This window comes from Oratosquilla oratoria, chromosome 12 (genome assembly GCF_046742065.1).
Source record: "Oratosquilla oratoria isolate Oo_2021 chromosome 12, ASM4674206v1, whole genome shotgun sequence".
In the NCBI taxonomy this organism is placed as follows: domain Eukaryota; kingdom Metazoa; phylum Arthropoda; class Malacostraca; order Stomatopoda; family Squillidae; genus Oratosquilla; species Oratosquilla oratoria.
The window spans coordinates 19,520,414-19,547,326 of record NC_134788.1 but is presented as its reverse complement, the minus strand read 5'-3'; the positions used below and the strand labels follow the sequence as shown (position 1 = coordinate 19,547,326).

Sequence of the window (26,913 nt, the reverse complement as noted above, 5' to 3'; positions counted from 1 at the left end):
CTGAGGAAAAGAAAGGGGGAGATGCAAATTTCCAATTGGCATTGAGAACTTATATTAACACAGAAGTCTATGTTATACACAAAATAAATGAAAATAAACAAAACACAGTAAAATAAAACCAAGACGTTTCGCAGATCGTTCTGCGTCCTCAGTTGGAATGAAAGGCAGTATGGCAATGATGGGTATAAAAATGAATAGAGGTAAAACTTGGAGAGATTACAAATGACTCTCCTCTGCTTGGCTGGCGCTATTTGGTAGATTCCTCAGCCTAGCCGATCGTCTTAGGTATGACATTTTGTCCACTGCGGGGTGCTTGTTATGATCCGGCGGCTCTCTTTTTGTGAACAAATGTCTCCTACATGTAGGCTTCATGCTGGGGAGGAGGGAGAAATCATTTGTTTGTACATTGATGATGGGCTGTAAATCTTTTATAATCACAGCCTCCAAGATGGTCAGACGTTGGAGATCCTTCTCCTCTGCGACGATTTCAGTATTATGTATCATGGTCTCCCTGTCGAGATGGCGTCTGTGGTGGGTCCAAAGGTGTTGATTAGGTCCTCCTTGTTGTTGTATGTGAAGGGTGATTCTTCTGGACAGGGTGGTAGTTGTCCTTCCCACGTAGGTAGATAGGGGCGTACAGTCCTCCTCTGGGCAAGTGAATTTGTACACTACGTGGGATTGACGTATTCCATGAGGTTTTGGGGCGGTGTGATTTCTCAGAATTAGAGAAGATGTTTTCTTGTTTCTATTTCCTCAACCCAATATTTACTGTAGATATGTTGATGATATTTTTGTCCAAACTGATTCCCACCAAGACCTTGAAACCTAGAGGAGGAAGCTCATGGAGGTGTCGGGGATTGATTTCACTGTTGAGTATAGTGAAAATGGTTCCCTCCCCTTTCTGGACGTCCTCCTCAAACAGACTAATTGCTCCTTTTCTTCCAGCGTGTATGTTAAGGACACCAACCCCGGACTATGTATGAGCGGTGAAAGTGAGTGCCCCAAAAAGTACAGAGACTCCACCATCAGAACACTTTTTAAAAGAGCTCTTAGCTATTGCTCTTCTTGGCCAGACACCCAGAAGGAGATAGACAGAGTCCACCAGCTTCTAATCAATTATGGATACTCCAACAATTAAGTCCAACCCACACTCAGAAGAGTTATTGACACCTGGTACCGAGAACCTCATCAAACTGCCACAGAACATGAAGGAACTACACACCTCATATTCTATAAGTCCCATATGTCCAATAAATATAAAGATGATGAGAAAAAAAAACATTATTAAAAGAAATGTAACCCCCACGAAAGAACGTGACAAACTATCACTCATTATTTATTACAGGAACAAGAAAACATCTTCTCTAATTCTGAGAAATCACACCGCCCCAAAACCTCATGGAATACGTCAATCCCACGCAGTGTACAAATTCACTTGCCCAGAGGAGGACTATATATATATATATATATATATATATATATATATATATATATATATATATATATATATATGTATATATATATATATACATGTATATATATATACATGCATATATACATATATACACGTGTATTACTGAGAACCTGCTCCCCCCCTTTACTAATATACATGCATATATACATATATATATGTATATATATACACACACACGTATATATATATATATATATACATGCATATATACATATATATATACATATATATATGTATATGTATATATACATATATATATATATATATATATATATATATATATATATATATATATACTGCAGAATCTGATTCTTCAGCTGAGGGATAGAGAGAGGGGGCGCGGACCCATCATGGATGGTGTGAAGATCGATCAAGACTCCTCCCTTATGAGCCAGGCCAAACCCAAATGTATGCAATAGAATCGTGTGATGGTCGCCATAACGAACTATATAAAGGACACCATAGCACGTGTACATGTACATTTACATGTGGTAGAGAAAAGCTGTGGTAGTGTAATAAAGAATGAACAGATGAGATGTTTGTCCTTGTGTCGCCATGTTGGAACCGGGTCGGCTGTCCTCCTCCTGCAGGGTCTCTCGGGAAGAGCGGATATGACAGTCTAGGGAGGGGCCAGTAACCGTCGGCGCCATGGGCTCTTCCCCTAGAAAAAAAGAAAGAAAGAAAGAAAAAACAAAAAAAAAAAAACAAGAAAAGAGAGGAAAAAAATCGAAATAATAAAAAGAAAAGAAAATGTTGAGAAGATATATAAGACTGGAAAATTAAATGAAACATAACATAGAAGAAGAAGAAGAAAAAATAATCGAAAAAATACACACAGGAAATATAGAAAAAAGAAGAAGTGCAGAGCAAAAAAAAAAAAAAAAAAAATACAATGAAATGAAAATGAAAGAAACACACTTGAAAATGTTATGAGAAAAAATGTAAAAGAAAACTACAAGGAATAAGTGGCCTGACGTCGGGGTCTTTTCGACTGGGTACCCTGTGAGGGACTCCCTCGCTCCTGGCGCATCGGCAGCTCAACAGGGACCTCAGGGACCGGCAGGAGGAACATTGCACAGGCGCCAGGACCTTGGTGGCCCCGCCTCCGGAGAACCCCACACCTCACGACTGTCGCGGGAAGGGGGACCTCCGACGCCTGGAGAATGGGTATTGTTCGCCTGTCCAATAGCGCCTAGTTCCCGCCAACTCCTGTGGACCCGACAGACTCCGTCGCGCCAGGTTCACCGTCGGGGTCCCTTTGACTGGGTACTCAGGAGAGAAACTCCTCGCACGCACTCACCGGGCAGCACTTCGGAATGTCGACAGGGACCTAAGGGACCGAGTAGGGACCTTGCACAGACGCGAGGACCTCGGGGAGTCCGTCTCCTACGGTAGGAGGAACCTGCTCGTAATTAGGAACGGATTTCTAAAACGTGAAGGACGGTCCGTCTCCTTGGCGAAGTGCGCCTAGTTCCTACCGGGTCCTCAGGAATCAGTAGACTCCATCACGCTAGTTGCGTTGGTAGGGCTCACTGAAGGAGGTCTTCCGATCCCACACAGGCTCCAGAAACGCCCAACATGCAGAGAGAGAGAGAGTGTCTCCTCTACGCTGCCGTCGATGTAGCAGATTTGGCCTAATGTGTCTTTGGGATGAATACTAGTCCCCCGTAATGATGGGGTCGTTCTTTGGGTGTGTCTCTGCAACACCAGAACGACCTCTCCGCTGCGGAGTCAGTCGTTGCGACGGGCCACATATAAGAGGCGACGAACCTCCACAGAACCACAAGAAATTGGTTCTCAAAGTATCTATGAATCCCTAAGTGGCCTCAGTAGAAGTAATAGATTGATCCTTGAGGGGTTCTCTCTCAGCTGAATAAAGTCGCGAGGCGGAAGTCAGAATATATATTCATGGCAAAGGTTAAGTGGAGCAGGCCTTTTCTCTCTCTGGTTATTGAAGGTTTCCCCACATCTACTCTCCTCCCACCGGCTGAACGAGATCTTCACTCGGCAGCCTAATTAAAGCCTGAGTGAAGCCATCACTAAAACAGAAAGTGGTGACAAAAGAGGAACCTCATCGAGGTTATTAAGAAATAAGTAAAATAAAAGTTCTTTGCTTTTAGAGAAAGAGAGAGATTACAGTACATAAACGGTACACTGCCTGTGCAATGTCCCTACTCGGTCCCTTAGGTCCCTGTCGACATTCTGAAGTGCTGTTGTGAGTGCGAGGAGTTTCTCTCCTGAGTATCCAGTCGAAGGGACCCCGACGGTGAACCTGGCGCGACGGAGTCTGTCGGGTCCACAGGAGTTGGGCGTGAACTAGGCGCTATTGGACAGGCGAACAATAACCACTCTCCAGGCGTCGGAGGTCCCCCTTCCCGCGGCAGTCGCGAGGTGTGGAGGGGTCCTCCTAGCCCCGGAGGCGGGGTCACCAAGGTCCTGGCGCCTGTGCAATGTTCCTCCTGCCGGTCCCTGAGGTCCCTGTCGAGCTGCCGATGCGCCAGGAGCGAGGGAGTCCCTGACAGGGTACCCAGTCGAAGGGACCCCATAAACTGTCCTGAACGAAGCAAGCAAGCACACGTGGGCAAAGGATAAAAGAAACCGTTTTCTTTACAGGTCCTTTTTCTTTTATTTTTTCTTTATTTTTTAAGCATATTCTTGTTTTTTTTTTTTTTTAATTTCTTCAGGGATCCAGTCTGTTAATATCAATCCCTTGTATATCTGTATTTTCTATATTTCCATGATCTTTCTTTATCATTCGTTTTCCGTTTTTTTATATCTCCTCTGGTTGTTCATTTAATTTTCTATATATATTTTTTTTATTTTTCTTTACTATAATGCTTCTTTATATTTTCCTTTGTTTCTTGATGTTTCTTTTTCTTCTTATCATTTATTCATTTTTTTTTCACTTGCTCCTTCTTCCATTGGAGCAGTCCGTCCAGGCTTCCGACGGTGTTTGTTCTTGTTGCTGAGTGCCAGGCCTCCGCTCTTCCCCAAAGACCGAGAGGGAGGGACAGTCGACAGCAACGTCAACATTGTGACGTCAGAGGAGACATCTCATTTTACCAGTCTTCGTCACACAGCCAGTTTCCCTATAACACGCGCACGTGGGCATGTGCTATGGTGTGCTTTATATTATAGTTCCTTATGGCTGCCTCTAGACTGGGCATCGGTCAGGCGGGGGTCCGTGCCCCTTCCCACCCAGTCCCCTCAGCTGAGTAATGAGACCATCTGACGTCGACCAGAATAAAAGCTCTGCAGTGCGGTACGCTGTTGGAAGGGTTGGTGCGTCGATTACTTTGGCTGCCGTCAGGCGATTTAATTCAGCTCTTGACTTTTTTCCAGTGAATGGTAAACAATTAAGCGACAACGAGACTTGCCCATTACCGATTCCGCCTTGCTCGCCTGATTAATTAATGTGGAGTGGGTGGGTCAGCATTGTCACCTGAGGACAAATGAACTCGGTGATGCGGGTGTGCACAGTGTCTTGATGATTTTTGGTGACAATCATGTGGCGACTCTTGTTCTCGGGTTTATCTTTGGTATTACTGGAAAGTAAACGTATTACAGTTGCACCAGGTTAATATGTCCGGTAATGAGTGTAGCTACAGAGCGAAAAGGGCCTTCCCTCAGCTGATCAGAATCACATGGCGATATGAAATGGAACATAGACCCCCACCCCCAGGAATTCGACACGGGGTCCATTTTCTATAGCGGAAAGTGGACCCCGGGGGTTCATATTCTTCAATGGAAAGTGGACCCCGGAGTCCATTTTCTATAGCGGAAAGTGGACCCCGGAAAAGGAAAGAAATTTCTAACCCATTTCTTCAATATTTCCTTGGTAATATTTTTTGGATGCAGCATTACTATCTTCTTTATAGTATCATGATATAGAAAAAAGAAGTAAAGTAAAATTTTGTAATAAAGAAATACGGATTCAGAACACTTTCGCTTCAGTCTAGCCGTTGACGAAGACCTAATTGCTGCTAGTCTAGACACGACTTCACATCGATCAGAGATCCAGGAAGGAAGGAAGGAAGGAAGGGTGAGAAGTATGACAGAAAATAGGAGGAGGAGGAGGAGGAAGAGGAGGGGCAAGAGGAAGAGGGAAAGAAGGAAGGGAAGAAATACACAAGGAAGAGGAGCGTTTGGAAGAGTGGAAGAAGGGGTTATGACGGGAGGGGGAATTGTGTGCGGTTTGTTTCAAACACATTAGTACGGTGCTGCACGAGCATAGGCTTGATTAAGATCTTGAAGGAGGAACTGAATTTAATTCCGTACTTCTTATGGACATATTGACCACCCGTCCGCCATCACATAAATAATAAACGATGAATACAGTAATGTTCTATACAAAGTATGCAAATAATCATGTTATATACCAAGGTGAAAAGGTGAATACATACACAAATAGATTTCATAATACAATGGCCATCCTTCAATGTGATACAATATCTACAATATACATTATTGATTAAAATTGATATATACAATGATTTGACAAAGATTACAAATTTTATTTACAATAAAGCTATACGCGTTCATGGGACAATGCAGCAGAGAGGGCGGGGAAGGAGGAGGAGGAGGAGGAGGAGGAGGAGGAGGAGGAGGAGGAGTTGACTCTGGGTGTCAATCACGCTGATTTGACTCGTAATAGAAACACATTCACAATTTCTATTCCACTCTCCCCCCCCCATCCTCTCCACCTCCCTCCTTTCACCCCCATTCTCTCCTCCTCCCTCCCTCCCTCCACCCCACCCCAGCCCCCCATCCAAAAGACACCAGGGGCCGTATACACAAAACTATTTTGTTAGCCTTAACAATCTCTGCTAGCTAACAGAAAACCACTAAAAGTTATACACCAATGCTTAACTAACAACTGTTAGCTAGCAAACAGTTGTTTGTCAAGTACCGCTAAACAGCGCTGAAGTTAGCAGCTTATGAACATGTAAATGGACGTATTATCAAAAATTGCACACATAAAACAGTGTTATTAATGCAATTGTTCAGAATTTATTATTTAAGTATCATGATAGCACATAGATATCGTATGTATGGGTTTTTAGAAGTACTTATTAACCAACGACAGATATTTTTGGACGTAGGCGCATTGTACAGGCGGCCGTGCCACAGACAAATCTTCCGACAGAAGACTCAACAATAATTTCAGAGGACATAGACATGGCAGAAGAAACACAGAAAAAGAAAAGGAAGCCAAACTGGTCACAAGAGGAAACACTCCTCTTGATCAACGTGATTATGGAGAAAAAATAATAATAAATGGGCGATTCAAGCCAAGTTTAAACCACAAGGATAAGAGGGAGGCATGACAAAGCACGTTGATGCTATGGTATTGTTTTCTGTTTACATATAAATGTTCATCGACACTTGGAGCCCCAATTCTAATGTTTGTGCCATCTATGGTACCCACAACACCGGGAAACCTACAGTTTTCCATGAACTCTGCTTGTTTTACTTGCACTTCTTGGCGAGTCAATAGGAATTTTACAAACTGAGTTACATAGTGAATCAAGTGTTTGAGTAATGACACGGTTGATTGATGCTTGCGAGGTCCCAAATTCGTCACTGCTGCATTTTACCTGTGGCTAAATATCATAGGGTAATTGCCACCTTCGTCTCAGGACTCAGTGGTCGATTCCGTTCTGTTCGGGATTGAAGTTTGTCCCTCACTAAATCAGCCATTTTTATTATAGCACGGTTCATTCTGAAGCGTTTGATGAGTTCGTCGTCATTGTACTCGTTAAATATGTCCCGTCGCTGTCGATAAACTCGCAGTCATCTTTTTAGTTGTTGTTGCTCCGCCATCTTCTCTACTAACAGGAACTTGTTAAGAGCTTAATAGTCCTCCTCAGCACTTTTATCTTAACAGTACTTTTAAGGCCCTAACAAGTTTTCTGTATCACTGTTAGTGCTTAACAGCTAAATGTTAGCCTTAACAGGAATTTGTTACCCTTAACAGCTATTTGTTAGTGCTAACAAGTTTTGTGTATACGGCCCCAGAGCTCTATCAAGAGCACTGCAACAAAGACTATGTCGTGCAAAGTGTCTTTCACAGAGTTATAAAAAATATGCCATAACGTTACAGAATGTTGCGTTACGTTCGGGTTGGCTGCCTGTGTGATGTGTCAAGGAGCGTCTGAGCGATGTATTACGTTAAGTCTCAATGTATCGTTCATCACGCATATCCAGTGTAGGGTATGGGGACTTTCTAAGACTCCGCCCACTCTATACGTCAGCCAATCAGGGTCTAAGGACCACACGAGATCGTCTCAGACTCTCAGTAGTGTTGTGGCTAGCGTGCAGTTAGGAGTGAAGCGCGTTTTCACGTATTTTGTATCATTATGTCGAGTGATGATACAGAATTATTAGAAGATAATGGAGGCTGGTTGGTTGGGGCCTCATCATGATGGCCGCCGGCCCTTTCGATGAGGATGTCGTCTGGCCTACCTACCTACCTGGCCACGGAAGGAAGGCGTTGAGCTCATACTTTATTTATGGATGATCAGTAGGTGATGATTGGTAAGCTTTGTAATCAGTTGTGCACATGGACGCGATATAGCTTTAGAAAATTGAATTATATTAATTTTGTCAATGATAATGTATCAACGTAACATACAATTTTCTTGGTGGAAATAAAAAACAAAAGTTGCTCAAACATATTTCTTAAGTAGCCAATTCACGCCGGACGAATGGTACGCCATGTTTGTTATGATAGATGCCGACGTCGTCGTCGTCCTCGAAGAAATGAATGGAAGATGATGATAAATTCGTCTAACCTAACCTAACCAAACGTGTATATAGTAAATCGGTACCTGTAATTTAAGGTCATCCGGATCGTCGTCGTCGTCGTCGTCGTGACGGATGTTGGCGGCGGTGGCCTGCCTGTTCAATCACTCTTTCTGATTGCGGGCTATAATGACTATATAGGTTTCTCTCTCTCATAGCTTGAAGGAAGGAATGCACACCTTGGGTTACGTTAGGTTAGAATAGACGAACTTGTCATCCTTTCATTTCTTCGACGACGACGACCTCGGCGTCTCTCTCTCTCTCTTCTCTTGCTATCATCACTCTCTCCCTCTCCCTCCCTCCCCTCATATTTCTCCCCCCCTCTCTCTCTCTCTTGCTATCACCATTCTCTCCCTCTCCCTCCCTCCCTTCCTATTTCTCTCTCTTTCCCCCCCTCTCTCTGACTCTCTTTCTCTTCTCTTGCTATCATCACTCTCTCTCCCTCTCCTTCCCTCCCCTCATATTTCTCTCTTTCTCCCCCCCCTCTCTCTCTTCTCTTGCTATCACCATTCTCTCCCTCTCCCTCCCTCCCTTCCTATTTATCTCTCTTTCCCCCCCTCTCTCTGACTCTCTCTCTCTCTCTTCGCTTGCTATCACCATTCTCTCCCCTCCCTCTCTTCCTATTTCTCTCTCTCTTCCCCCCCTCTCTCTCTTCTCTTGCTATCACCATTCTCTCCCCTCCCTCTCTTCCTATTTCTCTCTCTCCTCCCCCCCCTCTCTCTGACTCTCTCTCTCTCTGTGTGTGTGTGTACTTCCGGCGTTAATGCTTGAGGAGGCGATGGGGCGGGTGTTGGGTGGGGAGCTCTCTATTGCCATTGGTGGCCTTGAACACACACACACGTACACACACGCACACACACGTACACAATCCATCGTATGTTTCAAGGAGATCTCTGACTATATGTAGTAAAATTACGACCTATGTCGCAAGCTTACGACCTGGCTGGCTCCGACATCGTATATGCGGATCGTAAGGGTAAATAGATATTTATTATTATTATTTTTTTTTTTTCATAATTGAATCCGAATGTTTAAATCTAAGAAATGCCATATATGGATAATGTCGACATTTTGTATGAAGGCGTGTGTGTGTATACTTGTGTACGTTTGTGTACGTGCACGTGTGTGTGTGTGTAATATTAATTACACGTGCAACTTAATGTTTGTTATTTCTGTGTCCCCTCTTGGGAGGAAGAGGGAGAGGAGTAGGAGGAAGAAGAACTTTGACCTCGAGATGCGTCACACTTCCGGATACGTACACGTACACACTTGCGTACACAGTATTCCGTTAAGACTTGTAATCTTCACATGATTTTAAATGTGTACACGCCAACAAACAGGCTCATTGTCAGGCCTAAGACATTAGGGTATGCCGATAAAATAAATGTACGCACACGTCACCATGGGCAAGGCTATGACGTCGAGTCGTTGTAGGACAACTGTATTCGTTATTTTTTTATACAGAGCACATGGAAGAGTATGAATTATTTGGTCTGTAAAACTGCCTCCCCTTCTTCCTCCTCCTCCTCCTCCTCCAGCAGGTCGTAAGCTTAAAACCCAGCTTGTTTGTGCGTAATATCCAGCTCGTTGAGGACACTTTAGCCTGTGTATGTGTGTATGTGTGTAATGGCATGCAGCCATACACTAATCCCGCACTGCCTTGCAGCGTTATTTTTTCTCTTAATAATTACATTGATTTATTCATTCATTTATCTACTTGTTTTATATATTTGACATTGGCATTAAATATATACTATATATGCATTTAGGATCACTGAGTCGTTTTGCACTTGGAGCGGTTACAATATAAACGCGTCATTTATTTTTAGAATAATTTGTCTTTCTTTTGACGTTAGATAATCAAAGCAATGAGTGCTGTATCGCTGCATGCAGAACACTGCGGACCCAGAACACTGCATTGTTCTCGGACTTGTACTTGCAGAGAAATAGTAAAGCGATGAACATTGGCATCATGGCGTCGCGTCGTTTTGCAGTCGGTTCGTTGTTGCCACTTCCCTGTCGTTTTTTTTTTATTCTATCGTATTGTTGTTATGCAGTTATTTATTTTTATTTATATATTTAATGTGTTTATTTTTTCACGTAGAGGAATTTTGTATGTATGTAAAAATGTTCTCCCCTCCAGGAAATTGTTTTCTTACAAAAAAAAAAAAAAAATGTCAATACTATAAAGACAACAATTTTAAATGTTATTTGATTTTTAGAATAATGAAACTGAAGGATACGTATTGCCAGCCCATCATTAGGACAATAATGTTATTAGTATATCAGGTCATGGATCACGTGCTGGACTCTTGATCGGCAGTTGTAACCTTTTCTCTGATCTGTGATGTCCGACTTGTTGCAGTCGACCGACATTTAGTTTGCCCGATTTATTATTTCTTTATCGGCTGTGCAACTTTTTAGTTGTCCGATGTTATTTAATTATTTATTTATGAATTTATTTATCGGTTGACATTTAAGTTGTCATATAGTGATGGTTGATATGCGTGTGACGTCACTGTTTTCAGTTGAAATGCACATTTGGAAAGATCAAAGCAATTGTACACCCACTGAAGAGCCAACGGTCGCGGGAGGGAGCGGTAGGGAGGATGGGGAGGGAGGGGCTTTGCCACAAGTATTGGTGTCTGCTGCACGACTCTGTCATTTGTCGCGCCCTTACGTAAGGCTTATTTTCAAGTCGCCGCGTGGACGATTTTCGCCCAATAGGTGACGCCATCGCGAAAAGGATAAAAACTTGGGACTGCCTTCTCCTCCTCCTCCTATATCTCTCCCTCCTACTCCTGTTTTCCTCTGCCGTTTAAAATATATGAAAAGTTATATGAATGGGGAAATACTCGGTGTATTATAGTTTGATTTTTCTATTTCATCACATAACGTCACCTTGTTAATTTTATTAATGTGTATTATTATTATTATTATTATTATCATCATTACTAGTGTTATTAGTGTTATTAATATTGCTTTTATCGTGAGGAATGGAGGGCGGGAGGGAATCTAGCTGCCGAATAGCAGGTGTGCCTACAGTAGGATGAAGACGTCACTCACCGGTGGCTAATGAACGTCGTCTCGATGACATCCCGCTTCTTTGGAATTTTCTGTGAATTTTTTATATCAACTACTGAACTAAACCACTTGCCACAGTCACACACACACACATATATATCATTTGTATGGTATTTGTTTATGTACTTGTTCAGGAAGAGCTAAAAGGAAGTCGATGCAACCTAACGACCGAATAGAATTGCTAGCTGTTCAGTGACGCAGTAAATACGGGTTCAGACCCCACAATGACTCAAAATGGTTCACGACATTTTTTTTTTCATTTGTTGTTTTACAAACCTGAAAGGGGTTCCAACGCTTTTTACCTCTTATGAGCTAGATTGAACACCTTTATTTTCTCTGCAGCAGAATCCTTACGGGGGGGGGGGGGGCGCCCAGACGACACTTTGGCCAACCATCTGAGAGGCAACGGTTGCTTCGTGCACGCACGCCATCTTCTAGGTAGGTAGGTAGGTCCAACGATAAATGAAATATGTCGCCGGTAAATATAATGAGCGTCCTTTTAACTATCAATTTATATATATATATATATATATATATATATATATATATATATATGTAATATATATATATATATGTATATATATACATACATAATATGATAGTTCTCTCCTCGGAAATTGAAATATGGATTTCCAGTATATGTAACAGAAACTGGTTTAGGAAAATTATTAGTAGCATTATTATTTTTATTGTTATTAATCTGTTTTCATTTCTATATTATGTCTATTAATTTTGCAACCTTAAAAAAACGAAATTTCAGGATTTGAGAGAGTCCACTTAGAGAAAGGTCAGACTGATTTTGTTTTATGATCTGCCGATGATATTCAACGTCCAATAGATTTAATAAAATCGTTTGTATTTTGTAGACATTTCACAACTAAAATTGAGAGATTAATTAAGAGGGTGGTCACGTGAATAAGATGCATGGCGGCAGGTTTAGTGAAACGGAGGGGAAGGGAGGGAGGGAGGGAAGGGAGGGAGGGAGGGAGGGGAGGAGGTTCGTCCTCAGTGAGGAGGGAAGCGGAAGTGGAGGGGCGGGGGCGCTGTTGGTGGTGGGTTGAATCTCTCTCTCTCTCTCTCTCTCTCTCTCTCTCTCTCTCTCTCTCTCTCTCTCTCTCTCTCTCTCTCTCTCTCTCTCTCTCAGTACAGAGTTTGATTTGAATTTTGTTATTTCAGTATAAGAATATTTTACGAGCAATTCAAGCAATACCATTACGAATGAAAATAGTCGACAAATGTAAAGATTGTAGTCGGGGTCACAAGGAAGATTAATGATATGCTAGGGATAACTTGAGAAAAAGAAAAGAAAAGAAAAAAGCCTTGAATTGGGATTATTTCCGTTGAGGCAACTTGAGCCAAACTAAATGCCGGGGAGAAATATTGTCATCAGGGGAATAGGAATGTATGCATGGAGTGCTTGCGTTGGGAAAACATTATTCTTTGTGTGATCCCGTCTCTCTTGTTTCCTGTTGCAGGCCCCACACCCACCCAAATTGGGTCCTCCGTCAAGTGACCACATTCATGGTCAGTCAGCGTGAGCCGAACAACACATTTGATCCTTCCCTGTGCGTGCGTCGTCTCCATTCCAGTTCCATAACAGCAGCACCAAGTTGGCGCCATCTTTGTCACCGTCGTCTACCTCAGTCAACAACCGAAACGGGTCAGCCATGGCGCGCTTGCTGCAATTTTCTGCACCAGTTCGTCAGAATTGGTAAATGCGATGAGCTCATTATCAAGGTTTTGTGTGTCTGCCATAGGATTATTTATTTTCAGAAATTTCGTTTTTTTTTTCTCCCTAGTAAGAGAAGAAGAGAAAAGGAGTTTGAATGTGTTTGAGTTGAGGTGTCTGAGAAGTATGGTGGGGGTTACTAGGCTGGATAGAGTGAGAAATGAGGAGGTGAGGAGGAGAACAGGGGTGAAAAAGGATTTGGGAGATAGGGTTGATGAAAGAATATTAGGATGGTTTGGACACATGGAAAGAATGAGTGAAGAAAGACTAGTAAAAGAGGTATGGAAGGCAGATGTGGAGGGAGTGAACATGAGGGGACGTCCTAGGATGAGGTGGATGGATGGGGTGAAGGGGGCTTTGGGGAAGAGGGGAATGTCTGTTGAGGAAGGAAGGGAGAGGACGGAAGACAGAGGTGAGTGGAGAATGGTTGTATATGGATGATGTTGTGATTGCATGAGGAGGAATGGGCGGGGGTGGGGTGGGATAGTATGTGTGAGTAAATTTTGACGCAGCCCGAAGGGATTTCTCCCCATCCTCTCCTTATATGCAAGGGGGGGACGGAGAGGGGGGGTCGCTGATTAAATGAAGCGGCCTTGCTGTGGATGTGCTGTGTCTTGCGACACTGCTTCTGACCCACGGCGGTGGGCAGAGTGCAGGGATGACCCGTCATCCAGGAGGTGCTCAGATGAGAGGGAGGGGTGTGGAGTGTATTTGGGGGTGAAATGGGTGGGAGTGTTTTTATGCCTTTCCCTTTTTGGCTACCTCCCTTGGAAGGGGGAAAAAGCCTTGGTATATGTATGTATGTAGTAAAAGAAGATGGTTCAGTTGCACACTTGAAGAAATCTTATATACCAGAGGTTTACATAAAGAAGGAACCCATAGGAACTAGATGATGAGGAGAATAGATTGGAGACCATTCTTCACATTGGAAATGCAAAGTCTGATAGAAAAAAAAATATATATTTACTCTTGATAAAGCAGATCAATTGGCGTCTTGACGTAGAGATAAATCGGACTCATTTAATATCAATCAAACACCTCAATGACACGTGTGTATTAATTTGTGTGGATATGCTGCGTCTTGCTGCCTTGCTTCTGACCCCCCAGGGAGGGAGGGCAGTGGGGGGCGAGATGCAGGGAGGGATGATGACCCATTGTCATCCAGGAGGAGCCAATAAAAGAGGGAGGGAGGGGTATGAATGGGAGTGGAGTATGTGGAGGGGATGGTGAAATGGGTGGGTGGGAGTGGATTTATGCCTTTGAGTTTGGCCACCTCCTTTGTAAGGGGGGGGGACCCTTGGTATATGTATGTAGTGTGTGTTGATGTGTTATACCATTCTGGCTATAGAAATATGTGTCAGTGCAATTTTTGTTGTTCAGAATGGCATTTATTGTTCACTATATGATTTGAGTGATTTCATTTTGTGGTGTAGCTTTTGTGTGCCTTGGAAAAAAAATTATGCTATCATATTCGTTGCTCAGTAGTTGACGTAAGTTAACATCAAGGATAATGTGGATACAGATGAGATTGGGGTGGAAGGTAACGGGTATTTGTGAGTGGATGTGACCTTGGTTTTGATTCTTCCAGCTAATGGTCATTTGAGATAGATTCAGCGGATAACATTTGATGCATTTATTTCAGTTTGATAATGCAGTTGCCCGTGCAGCTGCAGACAGATGGCATCTCCAACTGCGAAGGAGTGGCTGCAGAAGAGAAGAGACAATGACATTCAACCCTGGACACTCTTTGTTGATACAAGCAAATTCAAGGTGAGTGATGAATATTTTGTATAGAAAGACATGTTAAAGAAATATATCACCGCTCCCATGTATATTTACCCACAAGAAATGCACTGTGCTGATGGGGTCCAGTTATGTACGTATTTACCTAACTGTAGTATGTAGGAAAATGGCAACACTTGTTGGGTCCCATCTCCTACTCTCTCCAGTATGACATAATACCACCTGTTCTCAAAATCATGTGCAGTTCCAACTATCTGTATCCTTAATTTCAATCATCATATTTAGGTTTTAATTCATGTTTGACCGTCAGTCTTGTGTGCACAGCCTCCCCAATAGTTCTGCATATCTCATCTTTCTTCTCCCTGGTTCCATGTGGGTGGGGGTCGGGAGTCAGCAGCTCCTTGATAGTTGGTATGCCTTATCAATATACCTACTGCAATACTTGGACCAACAATTCTGTTCAGGGATTTAACAGGGTAGAACATGGAGGAAGGGAGTACTGAGGTAGCCATCAGACAAGAACACAACATAGCAAGTGGAACCTCTGTTGAGAGCCTGCGAAGGTGATCGTGTTCCTCTATTGTTATTTTGTTATGATTAACACAAGGCAACAACGACTGGTAATGTGTTCCACTTGTTCACTGTCTTGTTTAGGAAGCTGAACATTTTTAAAAAAAATTCTTTGACTATTTGATGTGTCTTTGATGACATGTATATACCAAAAGCTTTTACCCCTTACAAGGGAAGTAGCCAAAAACAAAGACACAAAATCCACCCCCACCTATTCCATCCACACATACTCCACTCCCATTCACCCCCCTTCCTCCCTCTTATCTTGGCTCCTCCTGGATGACAGGTCATTCCTGCATCTCGCCCGCTGCCCTGGGTCGGAAGCAGAGTTGCAAGACACAGCACATCCACAGCAAGGCTGCTTCGTTAAATCAGCAACCCCCCACCCCCACCCCTCCTACAGAAATGGAGATGGGGAGAAATCCCTTTGGGCTGCGTCATTTTATTTTTCACACATACTCCCTCACCCCCCATCTCCCACCCACTCCCTTTCATGTATCACATCATCATCCATACACAACCCTTCTCCATTCACCCCTATCTTCTGTCCTCTCCCGTCCTTCCTCAACAGACATTTCCCTCTTTCCCAATGCCCCTTTTACCCCATCCATTCATCTCATCCTTGGCTGCCCCTTCATGTTCACTCCTTCCACCTCTGTTACTAATCTTTCTTCACTCATTCCTTCCATGTGTCCAAACCAAAGGATTACAAAGGAAGAGCATGCCAGCAGGAGACCTTTTGGTCCATAACTAGGTTGAGTGTGGGAAAAATAAGTAAACAGATAAAAGAATAAAATAAGTAAATAATGAAAAATAATAAACAAAAATAAGAATAATTGATAATAAATGAATAACAAAAAATGAACCAATAATAGTAACAAATAAGATAAAAATGCCAGGTACTACAGCATATTTCTTAGGTGCTTATCTAAATGAATCTTAAAACTTCAAACCGTACTACATTGCACTGCCTCTGCAGGAAGTTTGTTCCATTCATTTACTACACGGTTGGCGAAATTGTACACCACTTCCAAATTAAATCATATTCCTGACAATTGGAGACCATTATGTCTGGTCTGATTCGCATTCAGTGTGAAAATATTATCACTTTTGATGTTAATTTCCTATGAATCTTCAACATCTGTATCAAATCACCCCAGAGTGTACTTTTTATCAGGAAAAATAGATTCAATACTCTTTCATCAACCCTTTCATCTCCCAACTCCTTCACACCACATATTCCCCTTGCTGAATCACAACATGGTTTTAGGCCACTACACTCCACAAACACTTCTAATAAACCTCACACAAAGAACATTAGATGGCATCAGTTCAGATAGGCCCCACCACAGAACACTTCTTATAACATTAGACATTAGTCAAGCTTTTGATGCTATTACCCTCCACAAACTAACAAACAAAATATATAACACAGACATGCACAATAACACTAAAAGATGGCTGGCCAATTATCTGGCAGGCAGAAATGCTAATGTGTCATATAATGGCTAATCATCACACATCAGAAACATTAAGAATGGAGTACCACAGGGCTCAGTTCTATCCCCCACACTCTTTAATATGTACATGCATGACATACCCACACCAAGCACCTCAGAAAAACAAATCTCTTCCTATGCAGAAGACAACAATCACATGCCCACATCGTAACACAGACAAAGCTGCAGAAATACTACAGCCATACCTTAATACACTCAACACATGGTTTATTACAAACAGACTCAAAATAGCCCCAGCCAAATCTACAGCAACACATCTCACCAACTGCGAGTCCTGCATGGGCTCCTAATCTCAGTGAGACACACCACAACACCCTTCAAATCATACAAAACAAAGCCCTAAAAACAATTACAGGCTGCACAAATACATCACCTACAGACCATTTACACCATGAAACAAAAGTCCTCAAAGTCAAGGAACACCTCGACATGAGAGGCACACAAACACTTGCTGCAGCCACCACAAACACATCACACCCGCTACACTACATAGCAGAACACCCACACACACCAAGAAACATTAAAACTACACCCAAAGACCTTTATTACACAAAGATACTCTCTTCTCTTCCTCCACAACCACCAAATACCAGCCTCCGGAAACATATTCATAATCATATCACTCACCGCTCCATTAACACACTGAAAGACAACACACTGCTGCATGCCAGACCCCCTGATATCCACCCTTCTGAATCCTCTCTCCCACGTAAGGACAGAGTCCACTTGGCCAGACTGCGATGCGGTCACCACCCAGCACTTCTAAGCTACCAGAGGAGGCTGGACGACCGTGTTGTGAACAGCTGCCCAGGATGTAACACTTCACCCCATACCATACAACACATAATGGAAGACTGCATTATACACAATCATGCACGCAAACAACACAACATACACTCTATAAAGGATTTGTGGGAAAACCCAGTCTCGGCTGTGGCCTTCCTTGGGGAGACGGGACTGCTCGGACAGACAGTCTAGGGAACGACAACAACAACAACAACTGGACATAAGAACACAAATACATTCCTCATCTCTATATCATCAACACTCTAATACCACACGTACACACACACACCAAAAATTCTTGGTGAAACATACAATACATCCATGTCATTTAACGACACAAGTCGTATTCCAGATTTTCGCCAGGTCATTGCCAGACATTTTGCTTTCCTGTGGCCACATTGTTTTGTCTAGACTAATGATATTTTTACAGCTTAAACACAAAACTATCATGCACCCCTGATTTAATTTTCATAAAAATTGACACATTACTTTTTTCATAAAAAAAATCGATGATTTTGATCTATGCATGGAAAAGAATCTCCTTTGTATGAGAGTTAAAAGACACCAAAAGAAAAAATACTGCATATTCTCATTTTATATGACAAATAGTATGTTCACACAATAAAAGGAATCAAAGCAATTTTTTTTTATATTGATAAAAAAAAAAAAGATCACAGATCCTACAAGATTCGGAAAAAAAGGAATTTGAAAAAGCAGTTTTGAATAGATTTCTTTTCTGGTCTTTATGCCACAAGAATTCTTAATTCTAACCTTTAAGATTTAGTTTTGAGAAAAATGCATTTTTATGTTCAAGTGACTGTGCACAGTACAGTAATGATTTTTTTTAGAGCAATACTACTCTGATTTGTTCCTTACACCTGATAATGTTCAAGAGGTCAGATTTTCAAGGAAGGTTATTCAGGTCACCTTGGGTCACTTTTATGGGGAAGAAGGTGTGTGATGAGGTCATCCATGTTGATATAGGCACCTGGTCCCCTTTTGTCTTTTATAATGCATAAATGAATGCAGGTGTATTCTAAAAGACAAAATATTAATCCCTCAGAGGGGAGGGTATCATTGGGCGCCACCCAACTCCTTATGTAATGCCAGGGTAGGCCTAATGTAGGCCTACCCTGGCATCAAAAGCCCCCGGGCTGATAATCTGCAGACTCAGTTTTTCTTGCACTTTTCTTCAGTTTGACTTGGCATGGGGGTATTCTGGCCTTGTCCATGATTTTCCTTATGTTTCTTGCCCTAGATGTCAAAGGGAAGCCTATAGTCAATGAATCTGTTCCACACATGAAATACTAGAAGTGCCCTAGGTTGAGATGCCGATTCGTCACTTTGTTCCTCAGTCCCAACGTGCAAACTTGGCAAACTCACTCCATGCCACAGTCTTATTTTCAAGTTTTTCCATTGTTTATGTAACAAGAAAAATGCACTAGATAACAACAGAGTGGAAAAAAAAACAATTGTGCGATAATGAAGAATGTGTGCACTCATGCTGGGAAAATATATATATATATATATATTTTTTGTCTACGTGTAAATCACTAAGTCTAAGTTGTATTGGTGGAAAACATATTGTACAATAACATGCATACACATATCCACAAAAAATGAATAAAAATGATGCAGAAAATATAAGAGGATAAGTCAACATTATCAATGTAAACAGAGTTAAATCCCCACTACGTGGGGTGGTAGTAGACGTTTAAACTTTTGAATGCCCCCCCAAAAAAAATTCTACCTTCTGGAAGAGTGGTGCACGACGTCCCCACATCCCTCATGATGTGACATGCTGATAAGAAGAAAAAAAAAAAAAAAAAAAAAAAAAAAAAAAAAAAAAAAAACAAACAACCGAAAAAATTATTTTCGTCGTCAGTTTAGTCTCCACAATTCCCATTATGTCTGGTTTTTCTTGTAACAGGTAATCATTAAGTTCATTCAGTCCTGAGATTAATCCGTCAATGTTAGTATAGGCCACTTTTATTTTATTTTTTCTTTCTCCATCTTTTTTTTCTGTTTTTGCTTCGCCCATTCTGATGTAGCATTTTCTCAGTCTCCTGTTGATTACCCTCCAATCAACAGAAGAACTCCCTCCCTCCCTCCTTGCTTTCGTAAGTCTCAGTTCTCTTCGCATTTTTCCCCCTTAGCTTCATCTCTTAGTGTCTTCTCTTTTTCTAATTCCTCATTACTCGTTTCTCTTTTTACCCATATCTTATTGTAAGGTTCACTCCTTTTTCATTGAACATCTTATAATCTTGATGGCCTGCTTTTGCTTTGGCCCATTTTCTAGATTCATAAACTATTGCATTTAGCTACAGGAAGACCCAAAATGCCCTTCCCCCCACCCCCTTAGATACAGTAAATGGGGTGGCTGCTGCTGCTGCTCAGTCAAAAGATACGCCCATCCATCCCACTCCCTTCAGAAAGACATTCTTGTCCCTTCCTCCATATAAGCTCCTTATTGTCACCTGACAAATTTTTTTTTCTTTGAGTGCTATCTCATTACTCAATATTCACTATATGATAGATACTAAAACAATTGTGTTTTTCCAGCATTAGATCTCCTCTACTCATAATTGGTTTAGCTGCTGCTTTGGGTAGATGCCATCCTTGAAGAATGCCGGGAAAAAAATGATTGTTGGTGGCCACGAAGTCCCCCTTGTCCACCAGTAGTATGCCATTATGGGAATCTCGTGTCCCTTCTTCTTCTTCTTCCCATTTCTTAGTGGGCTGGAGCCGGGGGGGCCGGTGCCGTCCTCTTAAATGTGGGTTCTTGGTAAGATGGAAAGGAATTTGTCATTTGTGTATTCATAAACTAAAGAAATGTATTGTATGTAGATATCATTTACAGGATTGAATTTCTCACTCTCTCTTACTGAAGTTGTAGCTTTAACCACATAAAGTGTCGCTCTACTTTTGCTTTCCAAACTTTTCTTTGCAAATCTTTCCATTCTTATTTTCTCTATATGCCCAAATCATCTTTGCACTCTATTTTTCCTATCCAATAGCTCTCCTGCCATTCACATTTAAGAGGAAGACCAAGAAGGAGGTGGATGGATGGATGGATGGATGGGAGTGAAAGGAGTATTGGATGCAAGAAGAATGTTGTGTACTACTGAGCAAGGAAGACAGAATGCCATAAGTAGGAGTGAAGTGAGAGAGAGAGAGAGATAGAGAGAGACTGTAGGTGGATGATGAAGGACGAATGGCATGGATGGTCTCCAGGGGATGTTCTTGTCTGATCCTCCCATTGATTTTCTGAGTAAATGAGGAGAGTGGGGGGGGTGGATGTCGTATGATATAGTGCTCTGCAGGTAAAGTAGCATCGGTTGTGTAAGTTCTGTCTTGCTGCATTGTCTTCCTTTGACCTGAACATGACAGCCTAAGGTAGGAGACGTGATGAGTGGGCTTTGGATGTGTGTGGGGCAGCTATTTGCATTTCACCATTGCAAGGGAGGGAGGGGGATCCATGGGCTCTATATTATCTGTCTAACAGATGCTCGCTGGCCAAGCAAAAGAGGAGAGCATCGTTACTTGTGGCTCAGGTCAAGGTGGTGACGGCAATGCAAACCCTGCCACCGGTGAATTGCACCAAGGGTGTGGTTCATTAAATAGGACCATACTACAAAAATCTTCTATAAGGAGCACCATCCTAGCTTCCTGATAGGGAGGGGGTGGGGGTCACAAAGTTAAACCAAATCAGTCATCTGTCTCTCTACCAAGTACCCCCCACCCCCTTACATGGAAGGTAATAGCCAGCCAAGGCAAAAGGCACCCACTCCCACTCCCATCCACCACCCGTGTTTTGGCTTCAATGTGGTCAAGTACCGAGGAGATGTTATTAACTGCCAGGATGAAATTCCATCACTAAGTATTCTCAGATAACAAAGAAATAATGATGTATGTTTGTAGGGGTGTGCCGATTTTTTTTCTTCCGCTAATGCCAGTGCCGATTCCCATTCACTCATGGTTGCCGATACCGATGCAGATTCCTATTCACTCTTAGTTGCCGCCGATGCCAATTCCACTTTATATGATTATGGTATATCAGTTTTTAATATAAAGTAATTAAAACATGATTTTGACTAAATTCATAATCTCTGTAGATTTATGCCTGCCAGTTGTTGTGCTGTTGGATGCTGATGATTGAATGAAGTTAATGAAGTGCTTTGATTGACCACTTTATGATTATTAACAATGTATGGTTGTATTATTTTCTATCGGTTGAAAAAGAGGTAAATAATACCTGTTTCGTAGATTTTGATGTAACTACCAACTTCAAGTAACTTGAATCATTTGATGCTGCTACATGGCTTTAATAAAGCACATGTGCAAAATGTAAACTTGATCAATCCATTTCTTAATTCTAACTTAGTAGTAAAGCCTAAACCTAACTCAGTCTCTGCTATGTAATAACTGATCCATGGAATGTGGAAAATGTCATTTTTATCCAAAAGCTATGTCTGGGCATAAAATCCTTAAAGGGGGAAAAAAAAATTATAATTTCCGACATGCTGACTCACCTGAGTAGGCAGCTACTGGCACATTCCATGGGTTATTAGTCAAAGTTAAACATTCGCATATTGAAGTGCAACAGCATCAATTTCTGCCCTATTTCTGGAGTCAAGCGGTTACGGTGTAGGGTGTAGACATTGGTACCAATGCTGACTGAAGAGGAGGCGTTCTTCACTCACCACACTGAAGGTGGTGGGGAGCATCACGGCATTTTGTTGCAAGTTGTTGGCAACTTTTCCAAGTTCAGGATATGAGTTGTGGTTGTCGTCTCTGCTGCACCAACTCAAGGAATCTGAGTCACAAGGTTCCAGTTGGAGGGAGGGGGGCAAAACTGATCAACTTTGCTTTGTAATGTCAGAACAGATGAAGGTATTCTTATTTTTTATTTATTTATTTATTTTTTAAGTTTCACTATGCCCAAATTTGACTCGTGCGATTGTGAATTTGACAGCAAATCATCTAGAGATGAGCCAAAGTCATATCCATCACTGTCAAAAAGCATAAAGATGTGTTCTTATGTATTCACTTGTTGAAATACATCAAAAAATTCTTTATAAATGATTCATTTGGCTGTGGAGTGAGGGGGGGGGGAAGTAAATCCGTCTGCCAATTTTTTGAACATGTAAGAAGCAGCAGCAGCAGCAGCAGGTGAAATCGACAGAGTCCATGGACCACGACGCCACCTGGACAATTTACTCACATACTCACACTTGCTTAATTTCTGTCGCAGAAACATTGCTGTTTATAAAAAGGTATATATATATATATATATATATATATATATATATATATATATATATATATATATATATATATATATATATATATATATTAGTTTGATTTTATATGAGAAATAAAAAAATAAAATTTAAAGTCAATATGATTTGCTCTAATATTTCCTCCGACTTGTACTGGTGCTCAGGCGCGGATATAAGGGGGGGGGCCCAGGGGGCCCGGGCCCGCCCCTTTTGGCTTTGGCCCTTTGGCCCGATTTCATTTCAGTTCACTTTCAGTTTTATAATCCATGTTGCTGCTCAGGGGCTGAAAAGCAAACGTGGATGCTGTTCTTAAAGCCATTAAACTCTACGAAAGTGACGTTGAGTCACTTTTGCTCGTGCAGACGGAAACACATCGGTGGACATGTTCCGCTCCGGCCTTCGAATCTGTCAAGAAAGCAAAGGAATACGCCGAGGCCCGTATGTTTCCGAACATCGCGAAGCTCCTTACCATCCTACTGACCCTGCCAGTCTCAAATGCAGAAGCCGAACGATCGTTCTCAGCCCTGAAACGCCTGAAGACATACTTGAGGAGCACCATAGGTCAGGATCGCCTCAACGGCCTCGCACTACTCGCCGTCCATAACGATGTAGATGTTCCTGTTGATCGTGTGATCAACAAGTTTGCGGAAAGGAACCGCCGTCTTCTCTTTGCTTAGGCTGCAGTGTGATTAATCCTTTCAGTGTAATAACCTTTGCATGTTACTTTTAAGGCTACTATTATAGGTAATATTATAAAGTATAATGCTTACTGTATTATATATATATTCTACATTTAAATTGAGGTCTAATGTCTCTAGGTCTCTAGCTATTAATTTCTTACTTTCAATAAAGTTTTGATAAGATACAAAATTCCTCTCTCATTTGAATCCGAAGAGAAACACTGGCACCTAGAGCAGATGGTTATGCCCATTCATTTAGGTCAGTCCGCCAGTTATTAACAAATAAGAATCCCGTGAGTGGAGAAACGGTAATGCTAATGCTCGTTAAACAACCGAAAATTCTGCCGTCGGGCCCCCCCCAAACTTTGTTCCTAGATCCGCGCCTGGTGGTGCTTTAAAAGTTTCTCCGGTCTCGTACTACGCTCTCTCTCTCTCTCTCTCTCTCTCTCTCTCTCTCGTGGGTCTGCAGATTTTATCACCTCTGCATAATATTTTCAAAACGTGTGTTATGGCACTAGATGGCAGTGTAAGTTTACCACTACCACAGCACATTCCTAGCCACCTCATTCCTTATGGTTGTGATACTATCTGAAAATGAAATAAAGCAATGATTATTTGGTAGTGGTATCTCATATAGCACATAATATGCTCCATGGACCTATGCAACCACCAGAACAATGAATAATAGGTGAGTTACTGAATTGGCATCAGCATTGGCAAAATATTGCCGATGCTGATGCTGAATCCCTTTCTTAAGAAAAAAAAAAGACGATTCTCGTCGATGCTGATGAGTAAAGGAAATCAATATCTGTGTATTGCTGCAACAGAAATAATTTATGTCTACAGGAGTATTAGCTGAAGTAATTTTTTTTTTTATCAAACAGGAGCCAGCTTCTTTATTATCAAGACCATGGTAAATCACACACACACACACACACACACACACACACACAATATCTCAACAACCTCAATGTACATCCTAACACCCATGCATACATATATAAACAAAATAGATCCCCCCCCAAAAAAAAAAGTAGTCCCCATATGTTGCAATCATGCCCTGCTAGAGAAATCTGTGTCTTTGTTCCGTGTCACCGGACGCAGTAGTAGGCTCTTTGAGAAGCAGGAAATCGCTTGCCATTCCTTCTCTCCTCCTCGAGTCTGACTTGGTAACTAACCAGCTCTCTCTCACTGTGGAGGAGCGGAACCCCGTGCTGACCGCTCACAGTAAAGATGATGGCGATGAAGAGCGGTTAGTTATACACACACCCTCTGCCGGTTTAATTAAGGCGACTCCTGCATCCACTGCCCCCCTTTCCCTTTCCACCAGCTTTGACCAAGAATTCTATAAATCAGGCTGTCCTCAGCACCCATATGGTACTCTTTTTTGCTTTTGTTTTTCATGATGTTTTTATATATTTTGGTCCCTGTGCCTTGGTGAACAACTGCCCGATTTCATCTGCGTGTTTAGAATTGAGGACGGACAAAAAACCCCGGCTGTCCCATTTTTTCTCATATATTTGGCTTTCTCTGGTTCTTTTTGTTATTTTTAAAGCTTTTTCTTTTAGTCTATGTAAGAGTCCTTGTGGCTAACACAGTTTCCTAAATATGTCAAAAATGTATTCAATTCCTCCTTGGAGAAATTCCTCACTGCACACCTGGTATGCTCTCAAAAAGAAGCCTATTACTACCCCGCTTTTTATTCTTGGGTGGTGAGCAGAGTAATAGTGGATGATGTCGTTTTTATTTGTGTTTTTCCTGTGTACTGAGAAAGCAGTCTTATTCCCTTTTCTCCATATTACCGTGTCTAGGAAGGCTAATTTGTCATTCTCCTCCCGTTCCATAGTGATTTGTATGTTCTTTTCTATTCCACTGAACATGTTTAATTTACCCCTGAGATCCGTCCCCTTGGGGGTGATAGCAAGTACATCACCCACGTATCCACCGCCACCATGTTGTATCTTGGCCCATTAATGTGGTAAAATGGTCCGTTTTTCTAGAACCTCCATGTATAAAGAAGCCAGAACACAACTGAGCGGACTCCCCACCGCGAGACCACGGCACTGAAAATGTTCTTCATTATTGAATGTGAAGGAACCCAATTTAACACATAAGGATGTTAACTTTCAATAATCCCCCTTGCCAAGTCAAAAGATGACAAAACTCTCATTCCTAGGATCTAGTTAGCTTTCTCTAAAGCAAAATGTACAATGTTTAGATGATTTGCAGACATTACTGATAATCGTGCCATGATTCTTTTCACTCCCTTTTTTCAAAATAACCTGTGGATGTATTTAGTATAATTTTATTTTCCTTTGATTAAACTTTCTCAGCCACTTTTCAGACCACTCCTGTCATTTGTCTAATTCTACTTGAATATCCAGGTGAATTTGGTGGCAATATATTATTACTCTGCACAACTTGGTATCATCAAGAAATCTGGATACAGTAAATTGAAATCCATGCATAAGGTCATTGATACATGTCCATATATATATATATATATATATATATATATATATATATATACATATGTATACACATACACACACACACACAAACACACACATATATATATATGTATATATATATGTATGTATATATAGATGGGCAGAATATTTTAGGGAGTTGCTAAATGTGAAGGAGGATAGGGAAGGAAAGATAGCTGCAGTGGGAAATGCGAAGAAAATGAGAGTGATGAGTGAGGAGAATCTAGGAGAAATAAGGAAGGATGAGGTGAAGGCAGTTGTAAAGATGATGAAAGCAGGTAAGGCACCTGGTCTGGATGGATGCCATGCAGAATGTCTGAAAAAGGGAGGTTCAGTGATGGTGGACTGGTTGGTGAGGTTATTTAATGTTTGCTGGAGAGAGGGTAGAGTACCGGAGGACTGGAGAAGTGCCTGTATAGTTCCTCTTTACAAGGGAAAAGGGGACAAGTGTGAATGTAGTAGTTTCAGAGGGATTAGCCTGTTAAGTGTAGTAGGGAAGGCTTATGGGAGGATCTTAATTGAGAGGATTAGGAAAGGAACAGAAGGAGTAATTGGTGAGGAGCAGTGTGGATTTAGGACAGGTAGAGGTTGTGTAGATCAGATTTTTGTGGTAAGACAGATATGTGAGAAAGCTATAGGAAAGGGGAAGGATGTTTTTTGGGCTTTTATGGATCTGGAAAAGGCTTATGATAGGGTAGACAGAAAGGCACTGTGGGAGGTTATGCAGATTTATGGGATAGGAGGAAAGCTTT

General features: G+C 41.7%; 2 protein-coding genes and 1 long non-coding RNA gene across 3 annotated transcripts in view; 2 read left to right on the top strand and 1 right to left on the bottom strand.

Annotated features, from left to right (window-relative positions):
- Nucleotides 1-26,913, top strand: part of LOC143031050 (BTB/POZ domain-containing protein 6-B-like) — a 554,488-nt gene that overhangs the window by 399,739 nt on the left and 127,836 nt on the right. The gene's annotated exons all lie outside the window — the stretch shown is intronic.
- LOC143031047 (BTB/POZ domain-containing protein 6-A-like) overlaps nucleotides 1-26,913 on the bottom strand; it is a 248,449-nt gene that overhangs the window by 198,013 nt on the left and 23,523 nt on the right. The gene's annotated exons all lie outside the window — the stretch shown is intronic.
- LOC143030584 (uncharacterized) lies at nucleotides 12,846-21,157 on the top strand. Its single transcript, XR_012966914.1, has 3 exons — nucleotides 12,846-13,073; nucleotides 14,734-14,861; nucleotides 20,273-21,157. It is a non-coding gene; the product is annotated as an uncharacterized LOC143030584 (long non-coding RNA).